The sequence below is a fragment of the Galleria mellonella genome, unplaced genomic scaffold (genome assembly GCF_026898425.1).
Source record: "Galleria mellonella isolate WM207_F2 unplaced genomic scaffold, CSIRO_AGI_GalMel_v1 utg33, whole genome shotgun sequence".
NCBI classification, from domain to species: Eukaryota; Metazoa; Arthropoda; class Insecta; order Lepidoptera; family Pyralidae; genus Galleria; species Galleria mellonella.
This window is the reverse complement of record NW_026442079.1, coordinates 4,558,044-4,576,390: the sequence shown is the minus strand read 5'-3', so window position 1 is coordinate 4,576,390 and position 18,347 is coordinate 4,558,044. Positions and strand designations below refer to the sequence as shown.

The window sequence follows — 18,347 nt, the reverse complement described above, 5'->3', positions numbered from 1 at the left end:
TTTTATGCGCTTCACCTGGTTATGGCCGTCTTAGCTATTTCTACCGTGAACCAGCGATGCGTCTATGATGTTTCCGTCTGAAGGGTAAGATAGTTTAATTTACGGCATGCCTACTCTTCTGGAGCAGCAACGCATGAGAAGTTCTGTACAAGTCATAATGTACGAGTGTGTCAATTATACTTCATATCTATTGATAGCAATTACTTCTCATTAAATGAAAAGTTTGGTTTGAAACTATGGACTAATATAAAACCAAGAAATACCTATACTTCATACGTTATATCACGGCGCGTGTGACTGATATTAACCAAAAACTTAGAAAAAAAAATCGTTTAACTAACTAATAATAAAAAATAATAATAAACCATAGTAATTTACGAATTCACTTGAAACTAATTATTAACAAGTACTACTTTTATCTAAAGTAAAAACTACCAAAATATCAGCTATTACCGGTACCATTTTACATCGTACGACGTATTTATCTAATGTATTTAAGCGCATAACATCAGAATGGTTGCACTTATTTGTCTAGTCCTTTTTTATATTTATAATTATCAGAACAATATTGGTTTGAAAATTTTTTTTTTTAAATCGTACGAAAAAATATGAAGCAGATAATTTTATGTAAAAATAGTGTATTCATAATAAGAGCAAATTTTTCGTAATAAAAATATATTATAATTATATGTAACTATGTAATATAATTTTATAAATATAATATTTAACTTAGCATCGATAGGTTAGTATTGTACTACTGTTCGACTCTGTTATCGTTTAACACTATAGGTACATGCAGACATACTCGTATCTAAGGCGACCTCGTTCTACGGTCGACGCCCTTGGACGTCGTGGGACACAAACTAGCTTATCTAATAGTTTATGGATACCATTATGTAACGATACAGATTGTTTAATTAGATTGGCTACTGCAATATAACCACAAAAAATTACTTACTCAAAAAAAAATTATATATAGGTATCGGTACATTTAATATACATAAATATATTTTAAGTATTTGCATTGTTAATTTTAACCGATTTAATTTATTGTACAGCCAAATACTAAATGAGAAATTTACACATATAATCTGTACTGCAAAATTACAAGGCTGTGTTTCGATTAAAGGGATAAAATATGACATTTAGCCATCAACTTATTTCCTATTCCAAATTAAAGAAAAATACCACTCTCCTACCTAAATATAGAACATTGATACATAAGATAGACAATTGATTCACGTTTTAGAAAAGAAATCAGGGCTTTCCTAATTATTATTTTAAATATATATGTAAAAAAGCGGATGAGAAACAAATTTTAAGATAGTGGTGGGTATCACAATAATTATGCGTGATTTATAAACTGAGTGCACATGACGAATATGAAGGGCCAGCTGTGAAGAGCACAGGATTGCGCGTACGGCCGTATTGCAAGCGCATTCGTGCACGCCGCATCGTACTAAAAATAGTCCCGTCCCGCTCAAAAATAGAACTACTTCTACGAACTTCCGCTTATGTGAGGGAACCGACAGACAGAACAACATATTTTGCATTATTAGACATAACAACGTATTTACTTTAGTATTTTCATATATGTATATAGCAGCGTTACGAGAATTAAAAGTATTATGTACAATTAAAAGTTATATCTTATCAGCTCGCTATCTGATAATGGAATCTGCTTACCGAAACTTTTAATTACAGTAAATACTGTGACGATAGAACCATTTCACAATCTCGCTGTGTTCTGAAACATGCAATTTTATCTAAACTTATCAAAACGCTATAGCTCTAAAGTATAAGTTTCTCACAAGTCAGAGTCGCGTTATCTATAAATACGAAAACATAATAAGGACAATTAATGAAATCTGTAAGCACCAAATAAATAAATTGATGCCCAAACCTACATATAGCGGATCTAAAAAAATATTTTTATTTAATGAGTAAATCTACAACCAGTACCGTAACATTAAATAAAACGATACTAGAATACAATATAGTAGTATGAACGTAAACTGATTTCAGAGGTGGACTATGGACACTAAAGCATGAGTCATCGAGGTTTGCTCGCGGCGGAAGTCGCTTCCGGCAACGTACTTGGCTTACGGCGACGCTTTGAATACGTGCCGTGTCATGTCTTGTCACTTATACACAATATATCCACTGAGAAAGTAATCACTACCCATACAAATAAGGAATTACTGGATATTTACTATTCTTAGGGTACATCTGTACAAATTTCACTAGTAAACTAGTATTAATTAGTGTATAAGAGTAGGCAAACCAAACAACTTCGTAACTTCAAACTTAGATTCTAATCGTAAACAACAACTAATATATTTATGTACTAAATGTGTCTCACATGTATTTGTAATTTACACTAATTATGTTATTTGCATCGCATTCCAAATAAGGAGTATTTAAATAAATATTTTAACATTTCATTTAAATATTTTTGCTAGCTTTCAAATTCAAATAGTATCTTTCTAATATAATAAAATAGCAACTAGACAATGTCTGCACATGTAGGATAATTAGGAAAAAATAATACGAGGGGTCTTAATAAGATAAATAAAGGCCAAACCAATGCTTTTTAGAAATTTTGTCTCTCTGTATGTTAGTCCCGGCATCATATAAAAACTACTGCACCAAATTAAATAAAATTATAGCATAGTTGTGTTCTTGAAAGAATAACTTAAAATTTCGTATGTTTGATAATAATAATAATGATAAAATAAAAATTGACGATGCCTCTAGAGCCTACAAATACAAGTCAATGTTTTAAAGTATATTGAATAGTTCAATATCTATATTAATTCATCAATTACTGTAGCTACCGATACAATTTTAATATCACTAAAAAGCTTTTAGGTTTAATCTACTAATATCGCTATTTGTTCTACCCTGTACATATTTATGATTCTAAGATATTGATTATACATAATTTGTTGATAAGTATGGCGCATGAAGAATATAATCGCTAAACCTAATGTCTAATTCCCCTTGGAAACCATAATAATTAATTCCTAATGAATTTGTCACGATGGGCTAATTGACCTCCCTTCTCACCTATCAACCCCGTACTAGTACCTCGTGTGCGTATACGGATAGTGCAGGTGAGATTACCATTTCATAATCATCTATTTAGAATAATTATTATGCTGAATAGAGAGCACATCTTTATTCAAGCAAAATGCTTGATAATAATTTTGACCTGACTAACGACTGTCTTCACTATAATAAGCAAAAGCTCTTATCGTAAGTGCTCCAACACTTCAGTGCATACATCAAGTGAGATCTGACTACGAGTATATAGTATAGTTCGAATAATGCAAGTGAATCCTTATTGGAATGGTTTTATTTTAAAATTAAGCTTTATTTCTTTAATTTATTTTTATGTCACTTGGCATAGCAAATAAGCTGATAATTCACCTTATGAAAATTTATAGCTGACACGTATAGATATGAACAACATCATAGATATAAATACAGAAAATATTACTACGTCCATGATAATCTTTATGTGATTACTAAGGACTACGTTGTTATGCCTCTGTACCAGGAGTAATCATAACCAATTGGGATGGATACAGTTTAATCTCTTTAAGTATTCTGGAAGTATGTTTACGAATTATGATTTATACATACAGAATACCTTCATTGCTGAAAGTAGGCCACAGGTGTGTGTAAATGGGTATGTTTTTGTGCTTACATACACTAGCTCTGTTTCGTGGCTACACTCGATGATAATATCGGTAAACATTAACGCTTCCAACGCCGTTCGATTTGCTAGGGTTGCTATATTTTTTATCTTTCTTATTATCGCTGTATTTATTTAAATCATCTAAATAAGTTGTATAGTCATATATTACTGTCTTTATATCTTAATATACTCATAATAAATCTCTTACATGGCCGACAAACCAAAATGAATAAATATTGCCTTACAACTCTTACAAATACATTTATCTACTACAATTAAAATTCAAAACTTAAGTTGTGTTGGAATTAATCTCACAATTAGTTTTATTTAAACATTGATTTTGTATATATGCCCTAATAAACGAACCACAAGTAGACTTTAGCTTTGAGGAATTTAAGTTCTAAAGCACAGCGTTGACAACCCTGTTACTGGTACGGAAATGAAATTCGTATCGCTACGCTACAAGGCAATGTAAATAAACGAACGCAGCTAACGCTATCGAATCATCATAATATTATATCAGTCAATGCGACGCATTTAGTTTCAGTGTCAATTAAGGTATTACGAATTGGGCCATAAGCATGATGCATTGTTTTAAATTCTTTTAAATAGTATTCGTAGAACAAATGGTCACTTAAAATTTCTGTTTTGTTTATTGTTACACAATTGTAGTCGTTTTAAAAAGTTTGTAAAAATTACGTAATTGATGGAATATCAATTAAGCAAACGGTATTTAGGAATAGCTAATTTACACTGTATTAAGAGATGGAGGGTGACAGGTGCAAAAGTATGTTAATACCATTATTTGTTGTATAGAGTAAATTAAGCAATGACGGATGATGGTAATTTTTTGATCATTGTTATATATTTATATTATAGATGGATCTGATATAATGTCAATATAGATCCATGAATATTAAAGTAATTCTCTGCGTAATAAATATTATAATGAAATTATATTATATGTGGTCTTCATTTAACTCTTATTTAACATTTTTAACTTATTTTTTCAACCAATTCAATAGTAAATTAGAGAGTAGTAGTAATAAATTCTTTAAATTTGATTTTAATGTTTCATTTTTTTTCTCAATTAAATTAAATTAAAAAAAAATTAAATGAAAAAAAATATTAAAGTCAGCTACTAAATATTTAATTTCATATTTTTTTAATATCTAAAGTTTATCCTGAATCCATATTTTTAACATTTTTATATACTTTTTAGAAAAGTAAATTGCATTAGAATTTGATTCTTTCACGGAATATTAATATAATATTTATAATATTTTGATTTCTTCGAGTTGTCGGTGTGTCAACGGAAATTAACAGTTCGTGTTCAATATCATGCCAAAGCAGGCATCCATCATGTAGGACTGACGTTTTAACTCACGTTTAATGCACTATTTCCGGTGAAGTGCGCAGACGCATTGCTCTGATTGTCGACGGGTCGAGGCTTGACCTTTTATTGTTGAATATCGATAAACGAGGCGCCACTGTCATGTTACATCATAAGACTGCCATCCGCAGTAGCCTCTTAATGTATCTGGTACCGACAATTATTTGTAAAGGGCCTATTACACTATCATAGATTTATGATTATATAAGTTTAGTGGACCATCAAGTATATATAATAGAATGACAGTGAGATGAGATGATTTAATCAAGTTATGAAGTTATCTAGGCACTTTAGTGTTTCAATATCTTAGAAAAAGCCTAATGAGATCACTTTTCCACACTGTATTTATGACTTAATAAAAAAAGGTCTTTATAGTCATAAATATATTTATGAACAGCAACAAAAAGCCTTTTCATCAGATTATTTTATATAATGTACAAGATACTGTACAAGTTTTTATTTATATTTAAAATTGATCAATAACTTAAGATACTGATAGATTTTCTTATGATTTTAGGTATATACGTATGATAATGTAATAGGTCCGTAAGTGGTTTGTGCCTGTTTCTTGACCGTAACGTTATTAGCAATTTCTAAATTGACAATTAAAATAAAAATCACATTACGTTTTAAGAAAAAAATCTTTAAATATTAACTGGCCACTGCTTAACATAAGCTGCCGAGCGTGGCAACTACTGGCAAAACTCCCCTTATGGAGAAGGCTCATGTCCAGCAGTGTACAGTCAACGGCTGAAATAATAAACATTTTTGAACGTCTTAATAATAATTATTACATATTACCTATTTATCAAAGCAGATTCTAATCTGAGGTTTCCGTCGTCACTTGTACTGTACAAGTATCATTCAGTTCCTGTATTTTGCGATGGAGCAGTTAAGACTCGCCATGAATTTCTGATGTAACATTAATTAGATAATTTACTTTCGTATCACGTAACCATGATTTACTTTATGTTGGGCATAATAGTTTTATTGTTCTCATTGTATAATTTTTCAACAATGTACAATTTGTTTCAAAATAAGAAGGAATAGGGAAATTATCAAACGTGGAGGCTATTAGTTCGGTAATAGGACGTGTAATGTATGATTATTAGACCGGTGATAATATGTTTGTTTATGTGTAAGATGGATTATTTTGTTTAATTCCCTTTTGACTTTTAATTATATATTATATAATATCACAATGTTCGTTGAGGCTAATCTCCGGAACCGCTTAACCGATTTTAATGAAATTTTATTAATGATAATAAGATAGGATACTCGTAGTTTTCATCTCGTCAAAAAACTATTTAGCTCGTTAAAGAGCGCATCAGTTTCGGGTTTTGAGGGTTCCGTGCAAATTATAATAAAAAAAAAGCTGCAATTTTTCTTGTGTTACAAATTTACAGTTTTTGGAATTTGCTTGTGTTTCTATTCCCTTAAAAATGTACGTTATAAATGGCCGCATCTTTTGAGTGTTTCCATAAGTGTTTCATATTAATTTCAGCTTGATACATCTACGCGTCTTTCATAATAGTTTTGAAAGACGTACAACAACGTGATAATATAAGGATATAATTTTTTTTTTAAATTGTTGTACTGAATTCTAAACATGGACTCGCTAGATAGCGATAGTTCTCTAACGTACTTCTGAGATATATTCAGATAAATACATTCAAAACTTTTATTACAAAACAGCTGATGAATGAAATGTAGAAAAAATAGTGAGCATTCATCAACAATGTACCAACTGTTAACTGTCTACTATTAAACATAGGTCTCCCCCTATTGGGGATTTTGTCAGTAGTTGTATATGCTTGGCAGGTGGGTTGGCAATCGCAATTATGCTTTTGATGATGTTTTACGGGTAAAAGGGACGCTGCCGCTCATTCCTCGACCATTAGGTTCCCTTAGTCGCCTCTTACGACACCTATGGGAGGAAGAAAAGCTTATTATAAGGAAGGGCAACTTATTCTATACCGGGACCACACGACGAAAAGTTGGCAAAAAGTATATACTAATATTAATTTCATTTACAAATTGATTTTGTTACACCAATGCACCGCCAATTACCCTCTCTGTTTAACGTAATGGTTGAATGGTAGAAAATGCCAACAGGCATCAAGTCCTCCCTATTACGACATATTTTTATGTGTGCAGAAATATAAATAAATAAACAAATCTGTCAGTACCACTAATCAATCATACAACCTCGCTGCTGTTTACTTCGCTAAAAAATATTGTGAAAACACTATTATTGTATTAATATCAAACAGACGACATGAGTGCAATTTGCCAAAAAGCACGATCAATTCAGCTCAATACGGCTTATCGGCTCGCCGAGGGTCGCGTGGTACGGTGCCATACCCGGCCAGCCATCCCACCGCACCCACCGCCACCCGCCGCACCCAATACATCTCCCTTGAGGTGAATGAACGTCTTAATAACAGATTTCTATTATAACTATTAGAAACAAACCTAAACAGCGTATTTCTATAAAGAAAATTAACACATAAATTATGAATTGGTACAAAAATATTCCTAACGTTATTAAATCGAAAAATACTATCTAGGTTTATTACTATTATAACATTATTATTTTATATAAATATAGAAATTTGTCATAAAAAAAATAAATATGAAAATATACATATATACTTTTAGTTTATATGGCTGCAGTTAAAGCCTGCAATCAGTCAATTTCATTAAGCGATTTATTACAAGAATACGGTTACGTAATAATTATTGCACTGCAGGCTTACGCTATAGATTATCGAATTATGTTTTTCGGCTTATGTCATGGACAGGAAAAGAGCACACCCTGTAATCAACCGAAAATATATGAATGACTCATCCAAATGTCAGTTGTAATAAATTCGCCTCTTGACAAATCACTAACCTTTCAAAGTTCAAATTCGCCCTACTCTGGAACTCCAGGGGCTAAATTTTAATTAAAATAATATGTTTGTACATGTTTTTTACGGTTTACTCTGCCTTATACTGGTGGTTAATTAAAAAAAAATTGATCATAACCACAAGACTGCTGACAATATATACAACAGTGGAATTTGTTTATATTGACTGCTTAAAATAAAATGATAAACCGCTTATTATGACGCACGTAATTACTATAACAACTATAAACGTTCCATTAGAATTTCAATGGTGGTACTTAAAATGACCTGTTTAATGTTAAATACAATAAAATAAATAATAACATATTTTAGCTTATAATTGGTTAATTAAATTTAATTAAATTGAAAACAAATAAGTGATTAATTATTCATAAAAATGTCAAACCTCTCATAAATTTATTTTAGTTACTGAAATGTTTTGTTTATTTCTTTTGTGCTAAATTCCTAATTTGAATAAAAGTAACAAACAGTGTAAAAAAAAGTATTGCCCTTTTATTCTACAATTTCTTCCTTTCCACTTTGGGTTTGCTGGAAGAAAACTCTATCAGAGTTAAGCTCGCTTTTGTACTTTTGTTTACCTCTATCATATTTTTATAACTAATGTGTACAATAAAGTATTAAAATAAAATAAATAAATAAATTTCTTTGTCCATATGAAATTTTTGTTGTCATTAAAAATTAAACATAAAGTTGTCCCATATACATACATTCAACTTAACGAAACGGATATTATGTAGATTTTTAGTATCAGGTCATTTATTATAAAGTCATCTAGACTTATCTACGAAATTAAGACGATTGACTGTAAATAGTAAGTATACTATAAATCTATTTAAATGTATAATCTTTCACTGTTCTCTCCTTTTAGAATAGACTCGAATGAAATTACCAATTGAAGGCAGTAGAACATTTTGTGTTATCATGTTTAACTACATACATAATAATATATCTGTGAGACATTGTATGAACTCTAGATGTCTAAATAGAGGAGATGGCTAATGTTAAATATTTCGTATGGGTGCTGGTTGTCGTCATCTCATCTGTCATCTGTCACTTGACAGATGGCAACTCAACACAATCCTTCAATCCAGGGATTAGATAGCATTGACTTTAAACTACAACTTAATAACATTTAGTACCAATGCCAGCGCAATGTAATGACTACAAAATGCTTAATAATAGTATTCTTTATTTCTTCTTCGTATATTTCAAAAATATATATTTCTTTATTAATATTATGAAGTCCAGATCGACTTTGAACCTAAGTCTAAACAAATTTTAATATCGAAACAGTCTGACTCGAATTTAAACATCGTTAAATATATCGAACGCTATAACGTCAATCACTAAGCTAAGTACTAGAACAATTTTAACATTTAAATATGAAATAATTTAAAATTCAATTAAAAATAGACTGTAGTTTTTTTTTTTATTTATCGGTGGTAAAGCGCTCTTTCACCGGAATGGGAGGCGTTTTGGCAATGTTGCGGAGCTTCATCGATTCTTATTTTTTCTATGGCATGAACAATAATTTATTTCTTGAAAAATAAAAGTGCTATATAATAATATTTACAGATACCTAAATTAGATTTATTTTTAATTTTTATCTATCTGTCTAGCGAAAACTGTTAAATATGTTAATTATGGTAAAATACAAAAACACTTTTGCATGCAATATTACCGATATATGTACAGGGTAATTTATTAATATAATAAGCAGGTAGAAAGGGATTGTTATAAATGGGGCTCAGCAGCTCTATTGCTAGCAATATATTGTGTCAGACCGACCTACACGCGGTTCCCCCGGAAAGCATCATGGTTAATTCTTGGAGACTTTATCTCTTCACCAATCACCGAACACTAGTGCCCCGCCAGCGTATTTCGATAATGCAGACGGGGTAATCGTTCCATTATTTCGAGAAAGGATGAGATTGTTAGTAGCGGGGATTCGTAACCCCATTACGTTAGTAATATATATCGGGTCAACCTCCACGCGGTCTATCTTAGAAACCAACGTATTTTTTGTTGAATTCGTCATGATGGGCCAGTTGACCTGCTTCACCCTCATCTACGCTGGTGGTGCATCAGTGAGTGATGATAATGATATTGGTATCATTATCATCAATCACTGGCCAAGATGAGGATACCATACCATTTTCACTCATAAAAAATATCATAAGCATAATTATATAATATATAAATTGTTTTATTAAAAAGAACCTGAAACTAAGAGAATATATTTCACTATGTTTAAATTAGTGATGACTCAAGGTCTATAAATTGTTTTTGTTTATGTTGTTTATATTTTATTTATATATTCTAAATGGATTTATAAGTCAGCTTGTAAACAGTACATAATGTCCTGGTAGGTAAATAAGATAAGAAATAGAAACGAAGTAGACTATAAAGACAGAAAAAGGGCATTTATAATTATTAAAGAGATAATAGGAGGTCTTTGTCAATATAAATCAATCAAAAATATATAAGTACCAAGAACATTTTACTTAATAATGGGTACAAAATTAATATAGCAAACAAGCTAACGACCTACTTCAAAGAAAGTGATAACTGTCGTTTCATAGACATGATCTGAACCATGGAATATACTGTGACACCCGTGATAGTCCTCTTGTGTTACCATTCCTTAGTCTCTTTAATCTAAAATATGCTCAATACAGCTGTTTCAAAGTCAAAGTACTAAAACGAGTTTTGTTTAGTCTTCGTCTAATAGGTATTATAAATCTGGGAGTTTAAAAACTGCTTTATATAGATCGTAATTAGTTTAATTGTCACCCCATACTAAAAGAGTAATATTAACAGATTTTAATTGTAAGATTTTAATTTCAAAATGAATCATGATTCGTACTTGACTATTTATGACTTTACTTAATGTATAGTTAAGAAAGTAAACCCTCTTTTAAGATTTTGGCCTTTTAAATACCTACATATATGCAGTTATTAAACCTTTTTTTTTACTAAACGCCTACGCCTAAATACTTACTGGCGGTTGTTTTGTATATATACGGTACGTACTTACAGTACAACTGTACTACATGTTTACTTAATAAAACGATATCGCAGTTTAAACCAGGAAGTGGTCTTACTGAAATTCTCTGAATAATGCAGTCATTATGTGCACATAATATATATGAGTAAATGCTATTAAATGTCAATACAGATATTATTTGTCTGCTTTATTTATAAACGTTATTTTTTCGGTTATACCATATACATTCACGGTGCAAACTATTAAAGTGAAAATGCCAGAAAATAAGATTTTACAAAAAAACTACTTCAGTTGTGGCAAAACCAGTTAATATGAATTAAAGATTAAATTACTGCACTGATTTTGATAAATATTCTATGATACTAATCAATAATAATTAAAAAACATTCTTTTATAATAAGAATTTTAAAATGATATACTAAGTAATATATAGCTTTGGAATATTTTATTTAAAATCAAATTTTTCCAAATGAGTTTACGATGGACAGAGTTATAAGGTAACAAACATAAAAAAAATACAATCGATTTGAGAACCTCCTTTTTGTTTTTAAGTCGATTGAAAAAGGTAAAAATACATTTATTTTTATACCTAATAGTAATTATAAAAAAAAAACAATATTATATACCTTTTTTATGGTTATCATAGTAAATTGTAGGTAGATATTGTGAAATATATAAGGTGGTGCGGTCGACGTGTAAGATCATGTTGCAGTTTTAATTACAGCGTACATGGACTTGACCATTTATAACGATCTAAGCATATAAGCGGTAAACTATATTATATAGTACATTATGTATAAAAAGCAGCTTCAGTCGCGTAACTTAAATACAAAGTATCAGAAAGATTAGTCTAAGTTATGGTCCATCTTTGTAGCAAAGATTTAAACATCTTACAAAGTGCCATATAGAGATGAGTCTAGAAATAATTTTTTTTACAGGTGTGGTAAAAACGAATATGTATTCCTTGCACAACAATACTGATTATTTTAAAAATATATTATCTACTATTGAATCTATTCTAATGTTATAAAGAGGAAATATTTGATTGTTTCTTTGCAATGTAATCTTAAAAACCTTCCTTCACTTATAGAAAGCTGCATTATTAGCGAATATATATTGTTATACAAAATCTATTTACCCATACGACGCGGGGACGGATCACTAGTTATTCAGAATAAGACAACGCTGTCTATAATTTTAATATTCTAAAACAGTATAATCTATAGATAAATAACAAATTCGCCTGACCAAAACGAAAACGTTGCGACTTTGAAATAAATTATTAAACCTAGTAACTGTCATAATACTCGTAAAATGATGAATAAATGTTTCTTTCAAATTGATCGGGCGTACCATGATATAAAACTTGGTTCTTAAAATTATATGAAAATATTTAGATATAGGTCTTTAGATAGGAAAGATAAGCAAACTGAAGTGGTAATGGGCTGGTCAAATAGCTCGAAATACCGACAACCGATAAGAAAGAAAGATTCATGAGTGGTGACCCCGAACAGTGTAGTGTAAGACGACCCTCTCCTTCAACAGATGGAGTGACGACCTGAAGTGCATTACAGGCAGTCAGTGACTACAGGTGTGTTCTTTATGGCAGAGTATGGGAGAAGCCTATGTTCAGCAGTAGAGGAATAATGGATGAGTTAATAAAGTAAAAGTTTTATAGACTAATTCAATATTCACACTGTTTATGTTCTATTTTACAAACGAGTAAATCTTTACATGGAATATTAAAATACTTGCATTATAATATTCCATGTAAAGCATAGCGTAGAACTTTAATATAATATATATAGAGTTAATTGTACATTCATAAAATTAATACAAGGTAAAAAAATAAGAACTAAATACAAGAAAAGAATTATAATGTAATCGTTTCACAAATTGTGAAGACGTCGCGTATTCAACAAACATAATTACTAAAAATTCAAGTAAGTACACATAAGAATTTAATAATGTACCTAGTATTATAAATAAATGTATCTCTTTAAAATGTTGTAAACAATCGTTTAAGTGCTTAATAGGTACTTCGTTTATATTCATATTCAAGCCTAGTATGCTGTACATCTGGCGACCGTCAATTGGTCATGCGGCCTCGTATCAAGTAATAAGTATACCAACTATTGCGCCATCGAGGCTGAACAGCTGTTTTATTCATAACAAAATGATAATGCAACACTTGAAAACAATACTACGGTTTCAAGGCGGCACGGGTCATTTAACTGTGTAAAAACTAAAAAAATACTAAATATGGAATCTTCATTGTTCGTCATTTTATTAAATAGCTGTGCTCGCAATTTCGTCAGCGTGGTTGTATACTTGATACTAGTAATGAGGTAGATTTTTCTAATTTAATTTTTTTTTTTTTTTTTTTACCTTAACGACTTTATTATAGCAGGTAGAAAGGTCAGTTTGTAAAGACAGTAGAAATGAAGGAACGACTATACAAAATTCAATCAATAGTTTCAACTGATCAATGCACAGTATAAATAGATATACAATTACCTATTAAATGTATGAAACTCAGAATTATATATATAGGTTTAAGTACACATCAAAGATTTTCTATAAATGTTTAAAGGAAAAAGAAATATTAAATTCCGTGCAGGATATGTTATTGAATTTGTATTGTGATTTCAAGTTTCCTTATATTTACCGACAAAATATTGCTTTTTTAGATAAATATCTCTATTCCTTTTGAATCGTTTCACATATTTGATATAATATTATAATAACTTAAAACATCTTCTAATATACGTAACAAAAAGTTAAGTTATTTTAGGATTTGGTAAAACAAACGGAACTACTATAATCTTTTCGTGTCTGTCTGATCGTCTGTCATCATAAGAACATCGTTTCACCCGTATCCGTTAAATACAATGAACGTTAAATCTGTGTTTACACAAAGATAGAATAATGGCGCTTACAAATAGATATACATATGTCCTAAAGAAACAATTTTTTTATGATGACACTTTTAATATCTTAAAATGTAACAAAAAAAATCCAATCTCATGTTTATTATAAATTATTCAAAAAAGTTATCGTTCTAAGATTTTTTTTTGTTTTCTCTAGTGTCAGGAATTATTTCAATACCTTTTATTTTTTAATTACATTTAAAAAATTCGCATAATTTATAATCCTAACAACTTCAGGACTTTACACATAGACTTTGTTATTTTGTGTCATCACAACATCATAATATAAAGGTCTAGGCTAAAATATAAAAGAGCACAGAGTAAAAGCTAAAACAAAATAACATTCAATACTCAGAATTAGATTAACTTTAAAAAACTCAACGGCAAAATATAAAATAGTTCGACCGAAAAACTAAAAACTGTTTTATTATAGTAGATACTCGTGAATTAGTCTAGCACATTTAACACTAAACAAAAATAATAAAAAAGAGAAAGAACGAAAATTCACTCGCTTAGTGATATATAAAATAAACAAAAAACTCTACGTTTCAGTCTTCCGCTTTCAATTATCCTCAAGAGAGTTAATTGAACTCATATCTCATGAACTTCATCTAAATAAATTAAACGCCTGAATTCTAGAGGATAATCTATCAATTTCACTTAGACAAGATTTTATTTTGAGTAAAATTTTACTATTATTATAAATGTAAAAGTATATAAAAATATTATATAAAAATGTTTATTACTAAAACAATTTCAATGAAATTTGGGATATAAATGCAATAAATGTTTTTCACTGTATTTACTTGCGTGTTAGAGAGTTAAAAAAAGACGAATGAAAATCGATTAAGGTAGCAAAAAATGTTTGTACCTAGGATCAGGCCATAAAACAAATGCTGAATAATTCTAATTTCGTATAACATTACGTATCTAATACGTATAACATTTTATTGTTAGGATAACAATAAGTAGGTATGTATTGTATTGTGTATAAATTTAAATTATTATATATTACCAATACGAAAGTTTGTAACGATTAATGAACGAATGGGTGTTCGTTACCCTTTCACGCAAAAAATACTGAAGGAATTTAAATGAAATTTGGTACACGTGTAGGATACTTTGAGTACTGATTTCCGCGAGCGGAGCCGCGAGATACTGCTAGTAGGCAATAATTCAGCAATCCTATTATCACATTTGCACCATAGAGCGAAATTGTACTAAAGTCGTTTGGTACCTATGTGCCATTGTTACAGCCGTGTCTATACTATGAACTGTTGTGCTTGCATGGCGATGAATCGGTTTGACGGGATATGACAGTGAAATTATAAAGTATAGAGATATAACATCATAGTCCTCAGGAATGGCAACGTAAAAGGTATACCATGATCTTTACAGTAATAATAAGTATTAATAATAATAATATCTTTATTTCTTATAAACTTAGCCAAAGGTACATTCTCAGTTCAATGTATCACTGATGTTTACAGTGTCTGTCATGTTCATTTTATAGTACTGTTTATATCTATACCTAGCCGAATGTTACCACTTATCATCAGATGGGCCATTAGCTTGTTTGCCATTTTAAATATCATAGAAAAATGTTATATTTCATGTAATTTCTTGAAGGAAATTCTTCAGTTTAAAAAAAATATAACCAGTACTTATAAAGCATATCCTTCTTTTTTCTTTAAGACATTTTAAATATATAATTTTGACGTTCTTGAAGCCAGGTAGATGATTATCTAAAATTCTAAATTGCCTGCAAGACATTATGACAACCCGATTTAGGACTTAACTTTGAAAAGAATAAAAATTTAGCATTTATATTACATAAAACCAGGAATTTTTGTTCAGGACAATGATCAGATGCCACTTCAATTCACTAAATTACTATAAAAAGGAACCTCAAATTACCAGCTTAGTTACCTAGGTCTATTATGTGTGACTAAAATACAGTTGAGTTGGGAATCTCCCTTATTTGGTCTGCTTATAAAATACTGATAATAAGCATGAAAATTAGATATGAATTAGATAAAATTAACACTTACAAGTATTTTAAGAAGTATGATACGTGAAATTAGATATGTTAAAACACTTAGCACAGCTGGTTGCCAATTATAGTATGTTAGTTGCCCAATATAAATATGATCCCTTTCTAATTAGTAGATATTTGCTGCAATTTTTTATTTTAAGTATCTTATAATGGCAAGAAGCTAATGGCCCACCTGATGGCAAAAAGTAATTGTCGCCTATAGACATAATAGAGTATACTGTGTCGCCCACGATACACTTCATGTGATGCCATTTCTGAAGAATATTATACCTATTTGCCTAACCCCCTAAGGGGAAGCTTATTTTCAGCAGTGGACAGTTATACCAGGGAGGATTATACTTAATGGATGATAATGGAATGATGATCAAGTATTGTATATTAACAAGAACATCAGTGAGTGGTGATAGGTGAGGATGATACCAGGTCAGTTAGCCCACCATGATGAACCGGACAAGAAATAATCACGATTTTTTCCAGGGGGAAGCACGTGGTGGTTGATCTGACAGGTTATATTGTTATCAACGGGTATTATCTTAATGGATGATAATGGAATGTTAACCCCGCTTGCGCTATCAGTATACACTGACGGGGCACCAGTGAGGGATGATAGATGAGGATGAAGCAGGTCAGTTAACCCACCGTGACGAATCGAATTAAATCAATCACGATTGTTTCTAGGGGGAACCAAGAGGGAGAACCTAGTAGGATAGTATATTACTAGTAATGGGGCCACTAATCTTCATCTACTAACTATCCTTCTTCCCAGCAGCAATGAGGATTAATTACTAACAAACTCTGTCCCCTACAGGCCCCTTAAAATAGAGGTATGCAGAACCCACCCGGCCATCTATACGCCTATATATATTGACGACTCGAAGAATTCCAAATTTTATTCTCGCCCCTTAAATATAAAATGGTGGGATGTCACATTTCCCGTATCTATTTATACTTATTGCAGTTTAAAAAATCGTTGTAGATATTCTATGTAATTCCTAGATGCAACAAAAGCATAAAATTTCCTTTATATCACAAATTATATTTTAGTAAATTCAAACAATGTATCCAGTAAGACCATCAAATCAATGGCAGGGTTAATAGGACGGATAGGTAAAGACTTGAGAGTTCAGTGGTTACGAGACCGGTATTACTTACATTGGGTCATTGATTTATAGGTAGGGACTATGACTGTTATCATACGAAATATGTAATGGAATTATCAATTGTTTACTTTAGCTGTAACAATTATCAAATTTAATATGCTTATGTTAAGGGCCTGTTTTTAATATGTATTATCCATTAATATTTATAGTACATCTATTATTAGAATAATAATTTTTTGTTATTATATCGAACTCTTCATAAATATTAGCAAAAAAGTTAATTCTAAGGCGATACATATCAAAATACTATTATTAAAATAAATTTATAGAAATACGAAGTAAATAATTATGCATATATTTACTTATATTGGTTTATGAGATTATTAAAAATATATATTGAAATTGAAAATAATCTTGCATGCATATTGAAAAAACCAATACTTACGTTTCCCGGGTTAGTAATTACTTATTTTATTACACACTGTTGTTAAATAAAACAATCAGAACAATTACCTGTTTATTAATTATGCCTACTTGTTGATAAAGAGGAGCACTAATCATAAACAATTAAGATCACTTACCTAAAACACGCGCTGAGTCTCGCGGTCCGAAATGTGGAAATTATCAAACAATCATACAGTTCGAATTTATAAACACAGGGTGTAATTCTTAACCCGACACAGAATATTCACGAACAAACGTTCAATCTTTGTAATTCCATTCGGCGATGCGGATGCCTTCGATACTCTTTCCACACTGAACTACAAGTGTACTATAGTGCCGTCCCGGTCCGTCCCGTACGCCCGTACTCGCAGTATAGCCAGCAGCCGGTATCGAATCGAATGAATATCCACTCGTATAAACGAAAGTGTATGTATACGTAATTCCTCCAAAATTCATTATGTTGACTCCGCGTTATTGATACAAGCAGCGCCATCTCTGTATATACTATAATAATAACAAGATTTTATCTAGAAAAGAACTATTATCGTATTCTTTTATCTATTTTAAATTCAACTTTAATTTTTTAATTTATATTTTTATCATAATAATCGTTTTAGTGTCATGCTCTGTTAGACTAAATTTTATGCTATTATTTACGTTCTAATTGAATTATCCCACAAAAGCAAATAGGTTAGTGGTGCCATCTACAATATTGTTATAATACCAAAATAAATTATTGAGATTCATGTTTGAGCAGACAGTCTGTTACTACTTAGTGTTTGATTCTATTTCCAATAGAGAG

At 30.5% G+C, this 18,347-nt stretch overlaps 1 protein-coding gene across 1 annotated transcript in view; it reads right to left on the bottom strand.

Moving 5' to 3' along the window:
• Positions 1-17,943, bottom strand: part of LOC113516613 (abnormal cell migration protein 10) — a 118,743-nt gene extending 100,800 nt beyond the window's left edge. Inside the window, exon 1 of the mRNA XM_026901055.3 lies at positions 17,683-17,943. The gene's annotated coding sequence lies outside the window, so the exon portion shown is untranslated. The remainder of the gene's footprint in view (positions 1-17,682) is intronic.
• Between the last annotated feature and the right edge of the window lie 404 nt (positions 17,944-18,347).